Raw genomic sequence first — 21,696 nt, 5'->3', positions numbered from 1 at the left:
TGAGCAGCTAGTTATGGCTTTATATAGAACATTATTGTGTTGAAGCTGATCTCAACTCCTAACTCTCTTAAATGACTGTAACTTCAATTTTCAAGTGTGGTCAATTGTTCTCATTTCTGATGTTAATTTACCAACGAATTTTGTGGCCGGTGTGTGCTAATTACTTAATGCATAGTATGAATGAATCACGTGTGAAAATATTCAAAATAGATTCATTTTTTATTTTTACTTTTTATCATAGGAGTAGTGTTTTAGAATATTTTTTTAAGCAAATTTTACCACAGACAACATTATATTCCAATTCTTTCAACAACAAAAAACATCATATTTATGGCTCTTTTATAATAAATAGGCTGGACATACAAACAGCATGAAAAACAATGATAAAATAACACTTTGATTCTATTCCTATGCTGAAATAAATATTACAAACGTAACTATTATTCATTGCAACCATATACAATTAAGTCATACATCCATCTTTGTTATTTACATGTGTAATTTTCGATGTATAATAGGTCTGGCTAACGTGTGAAACCTTGCACATAATAAGTTTTGTTGATTTTCCTTTTTTTTTTTAGTTGGAAATTAATGACCCTTATTGTGTGCAAGATTGTAGACGTTAGAAAAACTCTTTATAATTATCTAGCTATACACTTACGATATAGTTTTGAATCTAAAGAATTTAAACTCGAAAGCAAAACAATAATGCAAACATAACTTGCTGCTGCAGCCTGGAAGACATGCTGATGAGTAAGAAGACATTACACCGAATAAAATAACAAAAGAATATCAAAGCAGGACCGTAATCGTTGAAGGTCAAAAAACCACAACTGAACTAATTTGAATTCAACCAAACTACACCAACACACATTCCTTTTCTGATTGTTGACTGGCACATTTATATCTACATCTGGCATCTCCAGGATCAGTTTGTCAAACCTATGTAAGAACCAAAAGAATCAAAGATTTAATAGAGGATTAATAAGTAAGGATTTAAATTTTGGAAGGGATTATGCAATGCCCTACATCACGGTACCCGTATGCAAGATAGGAACCAAAATATAAAAATTAAAACTTGGATTTGTGGTTTGCACCATGCCAATGCTGATTTGTAACATATTGGCGACACAACACACGAGAAGGCCAACCCCAAAAGAAATCTACTAAAGTGACTTTTTCCCCTAAAAAATTTAATTTAATATCGTGTGGACTATTGGTCCACATATCAAATATTAAACTTAGCCAAGAGACAGAAAGGTATTGATGTGTGTTTGGATCATCTGTGAGATCGTCAAGCAAGGTGAGCAACAAGATTATGTGAAGCTACAAAGTGTAGTTTTTGACAAAATCATAACGACTCGCCTTGATTCTATCAATCTCACGGCTCATCCAAACTAGTGTTGAGTTGAACGATGTGTTGGTGCTGCTTTTATGTCTAACTTGTTCTCAAATTTCTTTTTCTTTACTCTAGATGTGAGACTATTTCTAATTGTATCACTATGATTTTTACAACGGACTAGATTATATCATCAGTCTTGGATAATATCACTATGATCCGACACCCCTAGACTCTTACTGTGGAGTTTATCAACCGCACACTTTGAATCCAATTCAAAATCCACATTCTCAAGCTGCAATGCGTTAATACATTTGATTGTCATTAGCTAGAGCAAAACTTCCTTGATAATCTCAAATACATATGTCAATCCAAGAGCAGCTTGTACCTGTCAATATGTTTCTGCTTGGTCAAGTTACCAGTTCGCATCCAAGAACGACTTGTACCCGTTTACTTTTCGATGTTATCGGTCGAGTTACCAGTTCGAATCCCAGAACAGCTCGTACCTGTCTAGGTGTCTATGATTTTGGTCAAGTGGCTAGTTCAAGTCCAAGAACAGCTTGTACCCGTCTATATGTTTCTGTTCGGTCAAGTGGCTAGCTCAATCCAAGAGCAGCTTGCGCCTGTCTATTTGTCTTTGTCTCCGGTGGAGTAACCAGTTCGCATCCAAGAACAAGCTCGCACCTGTCTATTTGCCTTGCTTTCAGTCGAGTGACTAGTTCAAATCAAGAACAGCTCGTACCTGTCTACCTTTTCTATGTCTCCGGTCGAGTGACCAGTTCGGATCCAAGAACAACTCGCACCTGTTTGTCTGCTTTTATCCCCGGTCGAGTGCCCAGCTCAATCCAAGAGCAGCTTGTACCCGTCAATTTGTTCCTAGTCTCCTATCTACCCTGTTATCTGTTAACTTACCAATGTCTACCAATCCCGCAAAGGATACGACATCTTTTGTTAATTCCAGCTTTCGTTTGTCTCGCACTCATAATCCAAATGTTGCATGGCATTCATGATATTTGAAAACGTGCAAGCGTATTTTTACGTCCAAACACAGTGCAAATGTTAATATTTAAGTATCTTCGTCCCGTCAAGCCAAAGACTCCGTCTCTTGACCCTCCAGACAAAGAAACTTAAATAGGGGCAGCTGTTATACCCTGATTTTGGACCTAAAAATACTCGTTAAATTTCTTTTTTAACATTGATGTTGTCAATTCTCTGTTATTTTTCTCTGAATCTTTACTCTCTTTTTAAAACATATTTTACTGCCTCTGTCTGTCTTTTCTTGCATTACAAGTCATTTAAGAACTCTCTGAAATGTCGCGTTACTTTTCTTGCACTTTATTCCAAAAATCATACAAAAGGGTATTTTGGTCATTTCCTGCAGTGGAACCCGTTTTTGTCCCTGTATTTGTCTCTAAGTCTCTTCAACTTGTCTGTACAAATCATCGTTGATTCTTTGTTAAAAATCATTTCAAAATCGCATCCGAGTCAATTTGGGTCAGTTTAGTCCCTAGGGGCATTTTGGTCTTTTCCTGTCAAAATTTCGGCAGAGAGGTATTTTAAAATACCTCATTTTTGTAGCTGGTTCATTTTAGTCCTTTTGTTGATTTTATTTTAGGTTTCACTTTACGTTTTGTCAGGTTACCAATTTTATTCCAATTTTATTTTTTATTTTGCATTTTGGTCCTCCAAGAAGTCCAAAATTGCTTTTCAGTCCAGAATTCTTTTTATTTTTTTACATTTCAGTCCTTTTTGGTTAATTGCAGTTTAGTCCTTAAGTTTTTGTTTTTGCAGAAAGGTCCTAAATTCATTCCAAGTCCAAGGCCGTGCCATCTTCATACAAATCCAGATGTCACCCCCTCACTGGTCCAAGATCACACATGTCAGCTATAAAAGGTGCACAGTGCCACACAAAGCCATTAATCACACGCCAACTCAACAAACACAATCAAGCTTTCTCTCTCCTTTCTGTTAGGATCAAAAGATCAAAAATTCTCAAGAACACAGAACAATCACAAACCCTAACCGTTTCAGATTCAACCAAAAATCATTGGATTTTCCATTGATTCTCAGAGATTCCTAAGGAATCATCATCATCGAATCATCTTCTCCGCAATTCAAGGTACGAATTCGCTGCAGAAGCAGCAAACTCCAGCACCGATCACGAAGAAGAATCAGCGAGAAAGAAGCAGAGAAAGAAGATGAAGTTTCCGGCTAAAAGCACGAAGAATTAGTGAAATCAAGCTCCGATTTATTTTCGGATTCAAAGCAGTGAGATCAACAGAGAAAGACATTTGAAGTTTTCCGAAGAAAGTCGTCGTCAAAAATTCCAATCGAAATCACAGGTAAACAACTTCAACATCATTTTCTTTGAAAAAGCATGAATCAGTGAAGGAAAAAACAAACAGATCCAGAATTTCCAAAACCTAAAAAAATCAAAATGAATGAAAATTGAAAAAATAACATGCAAAAAGCATTGACCACAGATGCGACGTCCACGATACATCCGGCATTATTCCCAGTAGAGTCTCCCGAGATTCTATCCCCAGCAAGTTGCATAGCTACCTGCTCTCAGCCATGGTTCCGACACGTCTCCCAACGACGTCATCTCCAAAGAGGATTTCCAAGAATGTGTAATATAGCACGAGCCACTACGTGCCCAATACTCCAATGTCTTGTCTGTCTCTGCGAAACTGTGTCTACAAACTGCCAACAGCCATGCATTACAAGCATTCATACATGCATAATCATGCATATTACGTGCCCATGCATTTAATGAAACTGTTATATCATCCATGCATATTGCATTTCCAATGTCAACATCAGTCTCAACTCAATACTCATGTCGGGTTCTCTGTCAAAACCTTGTGAGCCAATAATATCGGTCAATTCCTACCTTTCAAATCAAATCGACGTCAAGTCAATCTCAATCTATATTTTGTCAAAAAAGATCCCCAGTGAATATGTTTCTGTTTGGTCAAGTGGCTAGTTCAAGTCCAAGAACAGCTTGTACCTATCAATTTGCTTATGTTATCGGTCGAGTGCCCAGCTCAATCCAAGAGCAGCTTGTACCTGTCAATATGTTTCTGTTTGGTCAAGTTACCAGTTCGCATCCAAGAACGACTTGTACCCGTTTACTTTTCGATGTTATCGGTCGAGTTACCAGTTCGAATCCCAGAACAGCTCGTACCTGTCTAGGTGTCTATGATTTTGGTCAAGTGGCTAGTTCAAGTCCAAGAACAGCTTGTACCCGTCTATCTGTTTCTGTTCGGTCAAGTGGCTAGCTCAATCCAAGAGCAGCTTGCGCCTGTCTATTTGTCTTTGTCTCCGGTGGAGTAACCAGTTCGCATCCAAGAACAAGCTCGCACCTGTCTATTTGCCTTGCTTTCAGTCGAGTGACTAGTTCAAATCAAGAACAGCTCGTACCTGTCTACCTTTTCTATGTCTCCGGTCGAGTGACCAGTTCGGATCCAAGAACAACTCGCACCTGTTTGTCTGCTTTTATCCCCGGTCGAGTGCCCAGCTCAATCCAAGAGCAGCTTGTACCCGTCAATTTGTTCCTAGTCTCCTATCTACCCTGTTATCTGTTAACTTACCAATGTCTACCAATCCCGCAAAGGATACGACATCTTTTGTTAATTCCAGCTTTCGTTTGTCTCGCACTCATAATCCAAATGTTGCATGGCATTCATGATATTTGAAAACGTGCAAGCGTATTTTTACGTCCAAACACAGTGCAAATGTTAATATTTAAGTATCTTCGTCCCGTCAAGCCAAAGACTCCGTCTCTTGACCCTCCAGACAAAGAAACTTAAATAGGGGCAGCTGTTATACCCTGATTTTGGACCTAAAAATACTCGTTAAATTTCTTTTTTAACATTGATGTTGTCAATTCTCTGTTATTTTTCTCTGAATCTTTACTCTCTTTTTAAAACATATTTTACTGCCTCTGTCTGTCTTTTCTTGCATTACAAGTCATTTAAGAACTCTCTGAAATGTCGCGTTACTTTTCTTGCACTTTATTCCAAAAATCATACAAAAGGGTATTTTGGTCATTTCCTGCAGTGGAACCCGTTTTTGTCCCTGTATTTGTCTCTAAGTCTCTTCAACTTGTCTGTACAAATCATCGTTGATTCTTTGTTAAAAATCATTTCAAAATCGCATCCGAGTCAATTTGGGTCAGTTTAGTCCCTAGGGGCATTTTGGTCTTTTCCTGTCAAAATTTCGGCAGAGAGGTATTTTAAAATACCTCATTTTTGTAGCTGGTTCATTTTAGTCCTTTTGTTGATTTTATTTTAGGTTTCACTTTACGTTTTGTCAGGTTACCAATTTTATTCCAATTTTTTTTTTTATTTTGCATTTTGGTCCTCCAAGAAGTCCAAAATTGCTTTTCAGTCCAGAATTCTTTTTATTTTTTTACATTTCAGTCCTTTTTGGTTAATTGCAGTTTAGTCCTTAAGTTTTTGTTTTTGCAGAAAGGTCCTAAATTCATTCCAAGTCCAAGGCCGTGCCATCTTCATACAAATCCAGATGTCACCCCCTCACTGGTCCAAGATCACACATGTCAGCTATAAAAGGTGCACAGTGCCACACAAAGCCATTAATCACACGCCAACTCAACAAACACAATCAAGCTTTCTCTCTCCTTTCTGTTAGGATCAAAAGATCAAAAATTCTCAAGAACACAGAACAATCACAAACCCTAACCGTTTCAGATTCAACCAAAAATCATCAAAAATCATTGGATTTTCCATTGATTCTCAGAGATTCCTAAGGAATCATCATCATCGAATCATCTTCTCCGCAATTCAAGGTACGAATTCGCTGCAGAAGCAGCAAACTCCAGCACCGATCACGAAGAAGAATCAGCGAGAAAGAAGCAGAGAAAGAAGATGAAGTTTCCGGCTAAAAGCACGAAGAATTAGTGAAATCAAGCTCCGATTTATTTTCGGATTCAAAGCAGTGAGATCAACAGAGAAAGACATTTGAAGTTTTCCGAAGAAAGTCGTCGTCAAAAATTCCAATCGAAATCACAGGTAAACAACTTCAACATCATTTTCTTTGAAAAAGCATGAATCAGTGAAGGAAAAAACAAACAGATCCAGAATTTCCAAAACCTAAAAAAATCAAAATGAATGAAAATTGAAAAAATAACATGCAAAAAGCATTGACCACAGATGCGACGTCCACGATACATCCGGCATTATTCCCAGTAGAGTCTCCCGAGATTCTATCCCCAGCAAGTTGCATAGCTACCTGCTCTCAGCCATGGTTCCGACACGTCTCCCAACGACGTCATCTCCAAAGAGGATTTCCAAGAATGTGTAATATAGCACGAGCCACTACGTGCCCAATACTCCAATGTCTTGTCTGTCTCTGCGAAACTGTGTCTACAAACTGCCAACAGCCATGCATTACAAGCATTCATACATGCATAATCATGCATATTACGTGCCCATGCATTTAATGAAACTGTTATATCATCCATGCATATTGCATTTCCAATGTCAACATCAGTCTCAACTCAATACTCATGTCGGGTTCTCTGTCAAAACCTTGTGAGCCAATAATATCGGTCAATTCCTACCTTTCAAATCAAATCGACGTCAAGTCAATCTCAATCTATATTTTGTCAAAAAAGATCCCCAGTGAATATGTTTCTGTTTGGTCAAGTGGCTAGTTCAAGTCCAAGAACAGCTTGTACCTATCAATTTGCTTATGTTATCGGTCGAGTGCCCAGCTCAATCCAAGAGCAGCTTGTACCTGTCAATATGTTTCTGTTTGGTCAAGTTACCAGTTCGCATCCAAGAACGACTTGTACCCGTTTACTTTTCGATGTTATCGGTCGAGTTACCAGTTCGAATCCCAGAACAGCTCGTACCTGTCTAGGTGTCTATGATTTTGGTCAAGTGGCTAGTTCAAGTCCAAGAACAGCTTGTACCCGTCTATCTGTTTCTGTTCGGTCAAGTGGCTAGCTCAATCCAAGAGCAGCTTGCGCCTGTCTATTTGTCTTTGTCTCCGGTGGAGTAACCAGTTCGCATCCAAGAACAAGCTCGCACCTGTCTATTTGCCTTGCTTTCAGTCGAGTGACTAGTTCAAATCAAGAACAGCTCGTACCTGTCTACCTTTTCTATGTCTCCGGTCGAGTGACCAGTTCGGATCCAAGAACAACTCGCACCTGTTTGTCTGCTTTTATCCCCGGTCGAGTGCCCAGCTCAATCCAAGAGCAGCTTGTACCCGTCAATTTGTTCCTAGTCTCCTATCTACCCTGTTATCTGTTAACTTACCAATGTCTACCAATCCCGCAAAGGATACGACATCTTTTGTTAATTCCAGCTTTCGTTTGTCTCGCACTCATAATCCAAATGTTGCATGGCATTCATGATATTTGAAAACGTGCAAGCGTATTTTTACGTCCAAACACAGTGCAAATGTTAATATTTAAGTATCTTCGTCCCGTCAAGCCAAAGACTCCGTCTCTTGACCCTCCAGACAAAGAAACTTAAATAGGGGCAGCTGTTATACCCTGATTTTGGACCTAAAAATACTCGTTAAATTTCTTTTTTAACATTGATGTTGTCAATTCTCTGTTATTTTTCTCTGAATCTTTACTCTCTTTTTAAAACATATTTTACTGCCTCTGTCTGTCTTTTCTTGCATTACAAGTCATTTAAGAACTCTCTGAAATGTCGCGTTACTTTTCTTGCACTTTATTCCAAAAATCATACAAAAGGGTATTTTGGTCATTTCCTGCAGTGGAACCCGTTTTTGTCCCTGTATTTGTCTCTAAGTCTCTTCAACTTGTCTGTACAAATCATCGTTGATTCTTTGTTAAAAATCATTTCAAAATCGCATCTGAGTCAATTTGGGTCAGTTTAGTCCCTAGGGGCATTTTGGTCTTTTCCTGTCAAAATTTCGGCAGAGAGGTATTTTAAAATACCTCATTTTTGTAGCTGGTTCATTTTAGTCCTTTTGTTGATTTTATTTTAGGTTTCACTTTACGTTTTGTCAGGTTACCAATTTTATTCCAATTTTTTTTTTTATTTTGCATTTTGGTCCTCCAAGAAGTCCAAAATTGCTTTTCAGTCCAGAATTCTTTTTATTTTTTTACATTTCAGTCCTTTTTGGTTAATTGCAGTTTAGTCCTTAAGTTTTTGTTTTTGCAGAAAGGTCCTAAATTCATTCCAAGTCCAAGGCCGTGCCATCTTCATACAAATCCAGATGTCACCCCCTCACTGGTCCAAGATCACACATGTCAGCTATAAAAGGTGCACAGTGCCACACAAAGCCATTAATCACACGCCAACTCAACAAACACAATCAAGCTTTCTCTCTCCTTTCTGTTAGGATCAAAAGATCAAAAATTCTCAAGAACACAGAACAATCACAAACCCTAACCGTTTCAGATTCAACCAAAAATCATCAAAAATCATTGGATTTTCCATTGATTCTCAGAGATTCCTAAGGAATCATCATCATCGAATCATCTTCTCCGCAATTCAAGGTACGAATTCGCTGCAGAAGCAGCAAACTCCAGCACCGATCACGAAGAAGAATCAGCGAGAAAGAAGCAGAGAAAGAAGATGAAGTTTCCGGCTAAAAGCACGAAGAATTAGTGAAATCAAGCTCCGATTTATTTTCGGATTCAAAGCAGTGAGATCAACAGAGAAAGACATTTGAAGTTTTCCGAAGAAAGTCGTCGTCAAAAATTCCAATCGAAATCACAGGTAAACAACTTCAACATCATTTTCTTTGAAAAAGCATGAATCAGTGAAGGAAAAAACAAACAGATCCAGAATTTCCAAAACCTAAAAAAATCAAAATGAATGAAAATTGAAAAAATAACATGCAAAAAGCATTGACCACAGATGCGACGTCCACGATACATCCGGCATTATTCCCAGTAGAGTCTCCCGAGATTCTATCCCCAGCAAGTTGCATAGCTACCTGCTCTCAGCCATGGTTCCGACACGTCTCCCAACGACGTCATCTCCAAAGAGGATTTCCAAGAATGTGTAATATAGCACGAGCCACTACGTGCCCAATACTCCAATGTCTTGTCTGTCTCTGCGAAACTGTGTCTACAAACTGCCAACAGCCATGCATTACAAGCATTCATACATGCATAATCATGCATATTACGTGCCCATGCATTTAATGAAACTGTTATATCATCCATGCATATTGCATTTCCAATGTCAACATCAGTCTCAACTCAATACTCATGTCGGGTTCTCTGTCAAAACCTTGTGAGCCAATAATATCGGTCAATTCCTACCTTTCAAATCAAATCGACGTCAAGTCAATCTCAATCTATATTTTGTCAAAAAAGATCCCCAGTGAATATGTTTCTGTTTGGTCAAGTGGCTAGTTCAAGTCCAAGAACAGCTTGTACCTATCAATTTGCTTATGTTATCGGTCGAGTGCCCAGCTCAATCCAAGAGCAGCTTGTACCTGTCAATATGTTTCTGTTTGGTCAAGTTACCAGTTCGCATCCAAGAACGACTTGTACCCGTTTACTTTTCGATGTTATCGGTCGAGTTACCAGTTCGAATCCCAGAACAGCTCGTACCTGTCTAGGTGTCTATGATTTTGGTCAAGTGGCTAGTTCAAGTCCAAGAACAGCTTGTACCCGTCTATCTGTTTCTGTTCGGTCAAGTGGCTAGCTCAATCCAAGAGCAGCTTGCGCCTGTCTATTTGTCTTTGTCTCCGGTGGAGTAACCAGTTCGCATCCAAGAACAAGCTCGCACCTGTCTATTTGCCTTGCTTTCAGTCGAGTGACTAGTTCAAATCAAGAACAGCTCGTACCTGTCTACCTTTTCTATGTCTCCGGTCGAGTGACCAGTTCGGATCCAAGAACAACTCGCACCTGTTTGTCTGCTTTTATCCCCGGTCGAGTGCCCAGCTCAATCCAAGAGCAGCTTGTACCCGTCAATTTGTTCCTAGTCTCCTATCTACCCTGTTATCTGTTAACTTACCAATGTCTACCAATCCCGCAAAGGATACGACATCTTTTGTTAATTCCAGCTTTCGTTTGTCTCGCACTCATAATCCAAATGTTGCATGGCATTCATGATATTTGAAAACGTGCAAGCGTATTTTTACGTCCAAACACAGTGCAAATGTTAATATTTAAGTATCTTCGTCCCGTCAAGCCAAAGACTCCGTCTCTTGACCCTCCAGACAAAGAAACTTAAATAGGGGCAGCTGTTATACCCTGATTTTGGACCTAAAAATACTCGTTAAATTTCTTTTTTAACATTGATGTTGTCAATTCTCTGTTATTTTTCTCTGAATCTTTACTCTCTTTTTAAAACATATTTTACTGCCTCTGTCTGTCTTTTCTTGCATTACAAGTCATTTAAGAACTCTCTGAAATGTCGCGTTACTTTTCTTGCACTTTATTCCAAAAATCATACAAAAGGGTATTTTGGTCATTTCCTGCAGTGGAACCCGTTTTTGTCCCTGTATTTGTCTCTAAGTCTCTTCAACTTGTCTGTACAAATCATCGTTGATTCTTTGTTAAAAATCATTTCAAAATCGCATCTGAGTCAATTTGGGTCAGTTTAGTCCCTAGGGGCATTTTGGTCTTTTCCTGTCAAAATTTCGGCAGAGAGGTATTTTAAAATACCTCATTTTTGTAGCTGGTTCATTTTAGTCCTTTTGTTGATTTTATTTTAGGTTTCACTTTACGTTTTGTCAGGTTACCAATTTTATTCCAATTTTTTTTTTATTTTGCATTTTGGTCCTCCAAGAAGTCCAAAATTGCTTTTCAGTCCAGAATTCTTTTTATTTTTTTACATTTCAGTCCTTTTTGGTTAATTGCAGTTTAGTCCTTAAGTTTTTGTTTTTGCAGAAAGGTCCTAAATTCATTCCAAGTCCAAGGCCGTGCCATCTTCATACAAATCCAGATGTCACCCCCTCACTGGTCCAAGATCACACATGTCAGCTATAAAAGGTGCACAGTGCCACACAAAGCCATTAATCACACGCCAACTCAACAAACACAATCAAGCTTTCTCTCTCCTTTCTGTTAGGATCAAAAGATCAAAAATTCTCAAGAACACAGAACAATCACAAACCCTAACCGTTTCAGATTCAACCAAAAATCATCAAAAATCATTGGATTTTCCATTGATTCTCAGAGATTCCTAAGGAATCATCATCATCGAATCATCTTCTCCGCAATTCAAGGTACGAATTCGCTGCAGAAGCAGCAAACTCCAGCACCGATCACGAAGAAGAATCAGCGAGAAAGAAGCAGAGAAAGAAGATGAAGTTTCCGGCTAAAAGCACGAAGAATTAGTGAAATCAAGCTCCGATTTATTTTCGGATTCAAAGCAGTGAGATCAACAGAGAAAGACATTTGAAGTTTTCCGAAGAAAGTCGTCGTCAAAAATTCCAATCGAAATCACAGGTAAACAACTTCAACATCATTTTCTTTGAAAAAGCATGAATCAGTGAAGGAAAAAACAAACAGATCCAGAATTTCCAAAACCTAAAAAAATCAAAATGAATGAAAATTGAAAAAATAACATGCAAAAAGCATTGACCACAGATGCGACGTCCACGATACATCCGGCAGTATTCCCAGTAGAGTCTCCCGAGATTCTATCCCCAGCAAGTTGCATAGCTACCTGCTCTCAGCCATGGTTCCGACACGTCTCCCAACGACGTCATCTCCAAAGAGGATTTCCAAGAATGTGTAATATAGCACGAGCCACTACGTGCCCAATACTCCAATGTCTTGTCTGTCTCTGCGAAACTGTGTCTACAAACTGCCAACAGCCATGCATTACAAGCATTCATACATGCATAATCATGCATATTACGTGCCCATGCATTTAATGAAACTGTTATATCATCCATGCATATTGCATTTCCAATGTCAACATCAGTCTCAACTCAATACTCATGTCGGGTTCTCTGTCAAAACCTTGTGAGCCAATAATATCGGTCAATTCCTACCTTTCAAATCAAATCGACGTCAAGTCAATCTCAATCTATATTTTGTCAAAAAAGATCCCCAGTGAATATGTTTCTGTTTGGTCAAGTGGCTAGTTCAAGTCCAAGAACAGCTTGTACCTATCAATTTGCTTATGTTATCGGTCGAGTGCCCAGCTCAATCCAAGAGCAGCTTGTACCTGTCAATATGTTTCTGTTTGGTCAAGTTACCAGTTCGCATCCAAGAACGACTTGTACCCGTTTACTTTTCGATGTTATCGGTCGAGTTACCAGTTCGAATCCCAGAACAGCTCGTACCTGTCTAGGTGTCTATGATTTTGGTCAAGTGGCTAGTTCAAGTCCAAGAACAGCTTGTACCCGTCTATCTGTTTCTGTTCGGTCAAGTGGCTAGCTCAATCCAAGAGCAGCTTGCGCCTGTCTATTTGTCTTTGTCTCCGGTGGAGTAACCAGTTCGCATCCAAGAACAAGCTCGCACCTGTCTATTTGCCTTGCTTTCAGTCGAGTGACTAGTTCAAATCAAGAACAGCTCGTACCTGTCTACCTTTTCTATGTCTCCGGTCGAGTGACCAGTTCGGATCCAAGAACAACTCGCACCTGTTTGTCTGCTTTTATCCCCGGTCGAGTGCCCAGCTCAATCCAAGAGCAGCTTGTACCCGTCAATTTGTTCCTAGTCTCCTATCTACCCTGTTATCTGTTAACTTACCAATGTCTACCAATCCCGCAAAGGATACGACATCTTTTGTTAATTCCAGCTTTCGTTTGTCTCGCACTCATAATCCAAATGTTGCATGGCATTCATGATATTTGAAAACGTGCAAGCGTATTTTTACGTCCAAACACAGTGCAAATGTTAATATTTAAGTATCTTCGTCCCGTCAAGCCAAAGACTCCGTCTCTTGACCCTCCAGACAAAGAAACTTAAATAGGGGCAGCTGTTATACCCTGATTTTGGACCTAAAAATACTCGTTAAATTTCTTTTTTAACATTGATGTTGTCAATTCTCTGTTATTTTTCTTTGAATCTTTACTCTCTTTTTAAAACATATTTTACTGCCTCTGTCTGTCTTTTCTTGCATTACAAGTCATTTAAGAACTCTCTGAAATGTCGCGTTACTTTTCTTGCACTTTATTCCAAAAATCATACAAAAGGGTATTTTGGTCATTTCCTGCAGTGGAACCCGTTTTTGTCCCTGTATTTGTCTCTAAGTCTCTTCAACTTGTCTGTACAAATCATCGTTGATTCTTTGTTAAAAATCATTTCAAAATCGCATCTGAGTCAATTTGGGTCAGTTTAGTCCCTAGGGGCATTTTGGTCTTTTCCTGTCAAAATTTCGGCAGAGAGGTATTTTAAAATACCTCATTTTTGTAGCTGGTTCATTTTAGTCCTTTTGTTGATTTTATTTTAGGTTTCACTTTACGTTTTGTCAGGTTACCAATTTTATTCCAATTTTTTTTTTATTTTGCATTTTGGTCCTCCAAGAAGTCCAAAATTGCTTTTCAGTCCAGAATTCTTTTTATTTTTTTACATTTCAGTCCTTTTTGGTTAATTGCAGTTTAGTCCTTAAGTTTTTGTTTTTGCAGAAAGGTCCTAAATTCATTCCAAGTCCAAGGCCGTGCCATCTTCATACAAATCCAGATGTCACCCCCTCACTGGTCCAAGATCACACATGTCAGCTATAAAAGGTGCACAGTGCCACACAAAGCCATTAATCACACGCCAACTCAACAAACACAATCAAGCTTTCTCTCTCCTTTCTGTTAGGATCAAAAGATCAAAAATTCTCAAGAACACAGAACAATCACAAACCCTAACCGTTTCAGATTCAACCAAAAATCATCAAAAATCATTGGATTTTCCATTGATTCTCAGAGATTCCTAAGGAATCATCATCATCGAATCATCTTCTCCGCAATTCAAGGTACGAATTCGCTGCAGAAGCAGCAAACTCCAGCACCGATCACGAAGAAGAATCAGCGAGAAAGAAGCAGAGAAAGAAGATGAAGTTTCCGGCTAAAAGCACGAAGAATCAGTGAAATCAAGCTCCGATTTATTTTCGGATTCAAAGCAGTGAGATCAACAGAGAAAGACATTTGAAGTTTTCCGAAGAAAGTCGTCGTCAAAAATTCCAATCGAAATCACAGGTAAACAACTTCAACATCATTTTCTTTGAAAAAGCATGAATCAGTGAAGGAAAAAACAAACAGATCCAGAATTTCCAAAACCTAAAAAAATCAAAACCGTCAGTTCAAATCTAGATCCATAAGGATCTAGACCTTGCATGTGAAAACAAGTACCAGAAACGTAACCAGGAGAAGAAGACGATTTAAAAGATGTAAGAATCTTGAAATTCTGGAAATTTCTTCGCCGGAACCCTAGAAGGTTCATCGGAGAAGATGAAGTTTCCGGTCACCTTCATCTTCTCCGGCGACATAGCCAGAAACCGGTGAAGGTGAGAGAGAGAGAAGAGTTTAGAGAGAGAGCACGTAAGAGTAGAGAGAGAAAGAAGAGTGAAAAATGAATTAAAACCGGCGCGCCTGCTTTTATAAGCCAGTGAACCGGACCGGTTCAGGACCGGTCCAACCTCCTTCATTCCTGGCCGTTGGATCTAGGGTTTCTTACCCTGGATCAATCCAACGTCTCCTGTGCAATCTGAGTTTTGTGTGTTGGGCTTTAGGTTTGGGCTTAGTTCTTATTGCGTTTCTTTGTTTTTCTGCTTTTAACACCATTCTTGCATACTGTCTGCACCTCTGATTGCTCTGATTTTTTACCATAAATTCCAAAAAATTACTACATGTTTTTACCACTTTCTTGATGATTTTTAATGATATTTTGCTTGCAAATAACTGGTAAAAATATGTGCATAGGTCTCTTGTTCGATTTACTTCTCTAGTTAGCTTTTTCATGCTTTTTAGGTTGATTCTTGTCCTAAGAATTTTGGTGCATAGCATGGCTAATTAGAATGCATTTTCATGATAGATGTGATGATAATCCAATGATTGTGCCACTGTTTTCATTTGGTTCGTGCTTGTTCTTGCATTATAGGCCATTTGCTACACATTGTGCTTGATAAATTCTCATGTTTTTACCCCTTTTTATTGCATATTCATTTGGTGCATTTTTCATCATTCCCATTATATTTTTCCTTGTTTCACTAACATTTTGTTCCTCATGTGACTTCACTCATAGCATTTCACTATCTCCTCCACTTTCTTTAGCTTAGCATTTATTTTTGCAAATTTTAATTCATTCGGTGATGTAATTTGTTATCATTGGTTTGTAGCTTGGCAAAGAGGCCATAGAATGTATTTAGGCAATTTTTGTAATATGGACTATGGACACTATGGCGCACCGGCACGCACACGCTCACCCTAGATGTATGCCTAGGATTGCATGTGTAGATGTATGGCTAGGATTGCATGGTTAGATGAATGCTTAGGTTTAAACACTTAGAGAAAATCCAATTTTTTCCAAAAAATATGCAAACAAATTCGCTTCAAATATTTTTCATAAAAAAATGGAGTCAAAACTCCAACAATTTTTCACCTTTTATTTTCTTAATAAAATTCTCAAATAAATCTAATCATTTAGACTTTTTTGCAAAATCACTAAACAAACCCCCACTTTTTTCATACTCTAATGCTCATGAAGCCTCTCAATCCCCTTCTTCAAAATCATTTTCAAAATTTAAAATCAAACAATTGAAACAAAAAAAAACAACAAGTCTTTTTAGCAAGAACTACGCCGGTTTTGATCCCGTAAAACGGTACGTAGGCAAGGGACTTTAACCCCTCCAAGCCGAAATAAAATCAAATTCTACTTCTTCTCACCCCCATTCTTCACTAATCACACCTTCATTTTTTTACAAGTAGGCAATAAAAATAAAGCGTAGAAATAAACTTAGGAGAACGGTTCTTATGGAGTACCATAATCGCTCCGGGTGCCTAACACCTTCCCTTAGCGAAAACGACCCCCGAATTCGGAAAATCAAGGGTTTTTCTCCTTTTACCCTTCCCAAGAAAAAAGAGAGATATCAACGGTCAAAAGGTTCAAGTCCAATTAATGGCTTGGCACCCAAAAACCACGATAACAAATGCCAAAACTTGTTGTGAAGCTCCGAAAAGGCTGCATTCACATTGCATTTGTAGCGTTATTAAGTTACATAGTAAGAAATTACTTGCACAAGAAGTTATTGTAACTAGTTTCAAATTTAATACATTCTAGCTGATAACGCACTTATACTTCAACAATACTAATTCAAACTTCAAACAAAATCTATATAGAAAGAGCTTCGGTAGCTAATAAATATGGAACAAATATGGCAATGCATCAAGTTCCTAAGTATACACCTTTTGTTCTAATTCTTTTACTATACTCCGCATGCCAGGAATCATTTGCCTCATTCAATCCCATCGATAATTATTTGGTCACTTGTGGTTCATCTTATAATATCACATTTCAGGGTCGAACTTTCATACCTGACATTGAATTCGAACATTCCAACCTTCAAATAATAGCCTTTCACCAATCACCACTCATCTTGACTCTTCTTTGAAACGGCATCATCATATACATTCTTAATTCAACAACAAGAGAGATATTGGATTCGTCTCTATTTTCAACTTTTTCTTGATTCCAGCCCCAACATGACCATTGCCACAATAGCAGTAATATATCGCTGATAGTTTCGTGCTTCTCAATAACATCACTTTCATGAACTATATCAGCTCTCATTTGATGAAGGAGTATGCAACCAACGAATTAGTGCTTTTAGGTCACTGTTTAAAATACGAAAGTAATAAGTTTGTTAAAAAAAGTGGTGTACTTATTACATTGACAAAAGTAACATCTTATATTTCTAGGATATCATTTCCGTGATAATTTGTTTAATTAATATAACTTGTTGGCAAGACTCTGATTTTATAATTGCCTCATGAAATTTCAATTACATTACTTGAAATTTCAAAATGTCAAGCACTCAACACTAAGATAAATGATCTCAGTGTTTTAGGATCGTTGGAAGGAAATACACCGTTGAGGGAGGTTTTAGTTCGAATCCATGAAGACATAGCCGTCCATTAAAGGGGTTGTACCTACGAACACTCCAATGCTTGAGGAGGTTTATATTCTTGCCTACCTTGGTTGGTGTAAACAAGGAGAGAGAGAAAGTTGGGCTGATTTGCAAAATGACTTTAATAGACATGCATTTATTACTTTTGAAGAAAGGAAAAAGTGGTTTTCTTGTCCAAAATCAAAATGTGTAGAATGCTAATGACAAAAGTGGATAAAATCTTGAGATTGATGTTGATAAATGAATAATGTGTTTGGGTTATAAATGATTTTACTAATCAAAGGTTAAAGATGAACAATAGATGAATCTTTGATTTCTCAAGAATGCAGATGAAGAGGGTTCAGATTTAGACCGAAGAGAATGGAGATTGATTCAATATGAACATCATAGATCAGTATATGCACCATTTGACCAGTATGAAATATTTGAAAACCAAATGATGTCTTTTACACATTCAAAAAACTGAGTAGCACAAAACTAGAACTTAAAAGGGATGGTTTAAACGCTAATACAAAGAAAGTAAAAGTTGCATAAATTTTAAAACTTGTTGCTAGCAGCTTTAATTAATATGCTCATAGGTTATTATTATCCAACCCTAGAATTGAGGGTAAGCAAGTACCTCCTTTAGCAAACTCATATCATATCAAAGTGACTTGAAGATTAATCTTTGATTCACATTAATTTGGTATATATAAGGCAATTGTTAATTATTGTTTTTTTATTTGAATACTATGATGTAAATTAATATGAACATACTCTAAGTAGTAAATAATGCATAGCTTGCATATTAGAGTAGAGACATATGCACATAGAATTTGAGGTTTCAAAGTGAAAGTGAAAACTATGTGCTAGAGTCAGATTTTTGTATGTTCTTAGTGTACTTAACTGTGCCTATTAAGCGAATTCACAAGTTAAATTTGTGTTCCTTTTAGTCTCACCTTCCTCATGATCACATATCTTGTCACCAAATCTCAGCACTCCCTTTATTATTATATGCTTCAAACTCTTATGATCGTTAAACACCGTGAACTTGACACAATATAGATCATGCTTCCAAATCTTTAAAGAAAAAGAATTGCAGCCAACTCTACGTCATTGGTAGCGTAATTCCTCTCTTGGACAAACACTTTTGAAACCTCTGATAATCTCCCGCCAAACTAAGGAAACTAAATAACCCAACAAATGTCTTAGGGATTTCCTACTTCTGCTTTGACTTTAGACAAATTCACCATCAGTAATCACATGTCCCAAGAATTGAAATTCACTAAAACATATTATAAATAGATTTACTTGAATTTTTTTAGAAAACTATGGTTTGTTGAATTAAGAAACTACATTGACTCTATTTTTTTTTTCAATAAATACAATTATGATACCACTAAAATAACCAACTTTAACAAATGAGTTGTTAAATTAGGAGGCTATGGTTTCAAACAACATCTTCAATTTCATCCATAAATCCACTTCATACACTGGAGCGAATAGAAGAATCCTCATTCTCATTCGAAACATGTGATGCCAACTCAAGATGGAGAGCCTCTTCTAGTTGACATAACACATACCCCATTGATGGTCTGTTCTCCGGACGCTCCTCCAAGCACTTCCAAGCCAACTCTAAAACCTTGTTTAGAGAATCCATATTCACTTTGCCAATCAAAAATGGGTCCATCATTTCATGAAAGGTACCCTTTTTATCGCAACTTAATGCCCACATTGCCAAATTCATCTGTTGCGTTGGAAGGGCATCATCTAAAGCAGGTTTTCCACATATAACTTCAATCAACACCACTCCAAAAGAGAAAACATCTGATTTCTTAGTTAGAAATGTAGTCCTAAAATATTCAGGATCAACATAGCCAAAACTACCCTTTACATTCGTTGTAACGTGACTCTTATCAAGAATTGGACCCTTTTTCGATATGCCAAAATCAGCAACTTTTGGCACAAGATTTTCGTCCAAGAGAATGTTTGCTGTCTTCACATCACGGTGAATTATGCTTTGTTTAGCTCCAGTGTGAAGATATAAAAGTCCCTTTGCGCCCCTAAGCATATCATTAGGCGTTGCTTCCAAGATAGAGGAACAAAGTCTCTCCCATATAGATAACTGCTGAGAGATCCATTTGCCATGTAATTGTACACAAGAATCAGTTCCGAGTCTTGGTTACAACAACCTACAAGAGTGACAAGGTTTGAATGACGAAGACCAGACAAAAACTCAATCTCGTTGTGGAATTCACCGAGACCTTGTCTAGATTCAGGATTTGCTACTTTGATAGCTACTACTTTTCCATTTTCAAGTGTTTCTTTATACACTTTGCCAAATCCTCCTTTTCCAATTATTAGCTCGGTGTCAAAACAATTCGTTGCTTGTTGCTTCTCAAGTAAAGTAAAATGTCTCGGAAGCTCAAAATTAGTTACGGATTTCTTCTTCCTCCTGCGAGCTTTCAAGTAATAAAATGATAGTCCACTAAATGCTAAAAACGCAAAAACAGACACACTGCAACCGGTTATTTCATAAGTTAAGACAGCAAGGCAAATGCTTCTTCAAGTTCAAACAAACCCTCTTTATATAATCTACTGTGTACTTTATGACATTTAGGTTGTATCCTTTAATCAAAAGTTCTTGAAAAAACTTGTTATGCTTCCTTAAGTCTTCCACTGTTGCACCTGAAAGCAATTGTTTTCGCTGTCCTTTTCCATTCATCAATATCAATTATAAATACAATTGTCATGTACGACCAATTAGGAAGCCTAATATCTATACATCAATGATTTGATTAATTCTAGGAAAATAGATTAGGAAAGTGTTGACTAAATAACATAATTACAAGAATATTCTAACAAATATTCTATCAGCACCAACCACCAATAAACATATTATTCGGTTGAATGCATTGGTCTTCAAATTTTCAAGATGACGAGTTTTGCACAAATAATTCATTTCACATAACCCAATGCTTCTTCACAAAGCCAAGCCAATACGAACCATGTGCCATTTAATCCAGTTAATGAAATGGAAACGGTAACCATGTGCCAGATATGAACCAGAATAAAAATTTAACTTTGGATTGGTGGGGTGCACCAAGCCAATGCTATAGTGCAACACATTGGTGACACACGAGAGGACTAGTAGCAAGCTACTAAAGTTGCCTCTCCCCCTCAAAAAAGTAATTTAATATCGTGTGAACCATTGGTCCACATATCAGATATTAAACTGATAAGAACAGATACTACACTTGATCTTAGCCAAAAGGCCGAGAAAGGTATGAGTTGAAATATGGACTAGCTGCCGCTTTTATAACAGACATCTTCTCAGTTGCTTTCTTGACTGCTCGATGTGGGACTATTTCTCATTGTACGTATGTATTGCCAACAAAGAGCCCACTAAAGCATTTCACCAATTCATCCATTAGAACTTGCATCAGCTAGAAACAATCAATGGTGATTGTAGCGGTCATTAAAGAAACTCATGATCCTTTCATGATTCTCTAATCTCAGTTCAACTCCCATCCAACTTAATTTGTTCAGTAACTTTCATTAGGCCAGCTTAAGCATCTTGAATTTCTTGGCCTCAGTAACAACAGCTCTACCGATCCTTTCAAATATTTATATATGGCTTTGGTTTCAAAAGACGACAACTACACACAGAGATCAGTCTTGTCTTGGTTCCAAAAGGTGATGAGTTATAACTACTATAAAACCAAATACACAACACTGACGTTGCAACCTTATTTATGCATACCATATGAAACAGAAATTTAAGCATCATTTTAAGAAGCAAGTAATTGCACATTGTCTGCAATCTACCATGCTATGCAGATGGCCTGTTAGAGAGGTTATATAAACATCATTGTAGAAAATGTCATTCTCTACTGAAAGATGGCTGTGCTAAGGGTCACTTTGGTTAATCTCTTGCCGATTGTATTCACTCATTAGCTAACCATGAAGTGCAGCATAGATGCATCTAAATACAATATTCAATGAAAGCTAATCTGGTGGCAGACTTAGCGACTAAGCATGACCTTAGATAGGTTCGTTCTTTTCAAATTATGGAATGTATTGTTGATTTCTTAATTGCTCCTCTAATAGCTGCGATTAGCTTCAATAGTGGTTTTTAGTTTCGCTTTGGCCAATTTACCCCCTTTGTTAAAAATAAAATAAAATAGCACCAACAGATATTGTTTAATTCTCATGATTCAAATGCATGAGTAAAGCTTACACATTTTTTTTTTAGTAAAGCTTACACATTATAAGTAATTAAGTATGCTTATTAACATTTGTAACTGTACCATAAACATTAATATGTAAAGGTTATGGTTCTAACAT

At 37.5% G+C, this 21,696-nt stretch overlaps 1 non-coding gene and 1 pseudogene across 1 annotated transcript; both read right to left on the bottom strand.

Moving 5' to 3' along the window:
- Positions 1 to 18,835: 18,835 nt before the first annotated feature.
- Positions 18,836 to 20,102, bottom strand: LOC11423628 (receptor-like protein kinase THESEUS 1; annotated as a pseudogene).
- Positions 20,103 to 20,441: 339 nt separating this feature from the next.
- Positions 20,442 to 20,637, bottom strand: LOC112418828 (U2 spliceosomal RNA). Its single transcript, XR_003008908.1, has one exon. It is a non-coding gene; the product is annotated as a U2 spliceosomal RNA (small nuclear RNA).
- Between the last annotated feature and the right edge of the window lie 1,059 nt (positions 20,638 to 21,696).

Source organism: Medicago truncatula, chromosome 1 (genome assembly GCF_003473485.1).
Source record: "Medicago truncatula cultivar Jemalong A17 chromosome 1, MtrunA17r5.0-ANR, whole genome shotgun sequence".
In the NCBI taxonomy this organism is placed as follows: Eukaryota; Viridiplantae; Streptophyta; class Magnoliopsida; order Fabales; family Fabaceae; genus Medicago; species Medicago truncatula.
Note: the sequence above shows the minus strand (reverse complement) of the source record. Positions and strands in the feature narration are given on the sequence as shown.